The sequence below is a fragment of the Dysidea avara genome, chromosome 10 (assembly GCF_963678975.1).
Source record: "Dysidea avara chromosome 10, odDysAvar1.4, whole genome shotgun sequence".
Lineage (NCBI taxonomy): Eukaryota > Metazoa > Porifera > Demospongiae > Dictyoceratida > Dysideidae > Dysidea > Dysidea avara.
Genome location: NC_089281.1, coordinates 20,802,153 through 20,804,129, shown reverse-complemented (window position 1 = coordinate 20,804,129; position 1,977 = coordinate 20,802,153).

Here is a 1,977-nt window from a genome sequence, read left to right as displayed (position 1 = left end):
TTAACTCTAATTGACTAGTAATTTGGTACCTTTTCAACAGTCAGTATAGCTATAGGAGAAAAAAGGCAGCCAGATTACTAGCCAATTAGAGTTACAGGGAATTAATTATGCAGCAAGACTGCACCAGTCAATGATAAAGGACCAATGACATATAGATTATTGTATATAGTTGATTGCCGGCATTAACATTCATTTCTTGGCCTCACCAGATGTTAGCTCCTTTAACAGCTGGAAAGTATCTGCAAGTACAAGTACCGATACCAAGTACCTTAAAGTAGCTACTTCATAGTGCACACATTTATTACATAGTGCATTCCATGGTATTCTTGTACACATTTTCAGTATGGTTCATGTTTATAATGAAGTAGCTAGCCAATCAAGATTCACAAAGAAGGAAGTCACTGAAATGCAAACCAGTGGATATTCCAGTATTTTTCTGGAGAAGTGTAGATAATATCATAATGGTGCTTTCAAAAACACTAGCTAAACATTCTAATACTGAAACAGTAACTTCTACCTGATTGCTCTATTAGAGTTATTGACTGTTCTATTAGAGTATATCGATCTTTTTCTCAGTAAAGCGTTTTCCCACGTAGGTTTCAGCATTGATCAGTAATTTTGCTGGTAGTTACGTAGCTATTAGTGTTATACCTGATGCTTTTAGGCGTCCACTGTACTAGTAAAATGAGCAAGTACAAACAAACGTTATTTTATTTACACACGTGATAAGAATCGGTATCTGCAACAATATAATGGCCGATTCCGATACTTCATGAAAACAGCAGTATCGGCCCGATACCGATACTAGAATCGGTGCAGCCCTACCAGTTACCTCTATATGGCTCCATGGATATGTCTTTTGTACAGCCAAGCTGTTTTTGCATTAAATTGGGGTCGTGAATCAGATATCACCCTGACTTTTCTAGACATGTGGTGCACAATTCATTAACAAGACCATCTTATGGGATACACTCAAAATAATAGCAGCAATTTAGACATTGAGGTCTCTATAAAGAGCTGGAATAATCTACGATAATATAATAGAATCAAGAACTTGGTTGAATGTATTATTGTACTTAGTTACCAGTATTGCAATTATCTAGAAATTGTGTAGCTATGTGTTGAAGTAAAGGTTCAAAGAGCAGAAATGTGTAGTTTGATTCCATTAATTTTAAATTTCAAGTTTAATTTGTGACTAACCTGTTACCTGTGCACTTTATGGTTTCTCCATAAAATGTACCATGGATGCATTGAGGTATGTATATTTTGTATCAGTCCAACATGAATTACTGTTGTCTAACGCACTATACTGAATTAGAGGTTAATTCATTTGTACATGTACTGTGTGATAAGTGTGACATGAAGCCATGTAAATTTGACTTATATGGCTTACTTCATAGCAAAAATGATAATTATAGTAACCTCTTTTGTCTATATTTCACTCATGCAACACTCACAATGGATTTCAGACCTGCTCATATTTATGCAAGCTACAAATTTGACTGCCCATGCAATATCCAGATTTGTTTGTAATGTGATTCTCTACCTCTGTGCCAATTTGGTACTTTTATCACAAAATGTCACTAAACCACCTCACTAAAATGTTAATTTCAGCATCATAGAGGTATTCTGCCCAGATTAAATAATAGCACCTCTATTATATGCCTCACTTGCAACAACATTTCAGTTTACAAAATTAATGTTTTCTCATAAGTTACTTAAAATGTTTTCTTTGACAAAAATTTTCGGTGTAACTGCATTCACCTTTGTACTCCATACTAAGTTATATCCACTGGAAATCAACAACGATGGTGTCTCACATGTTATTGGACACCTGATTCACATAGTAAGGGTCGCTATAAACATGTACACTATTCTGTGACACCTCCACATCAGTTTCTCATAGCCACATAGATGCAACACACTCCTGCATGTGTGACCAAGTAGTGTGTCTTATTTAGCATTATACAGTATGCC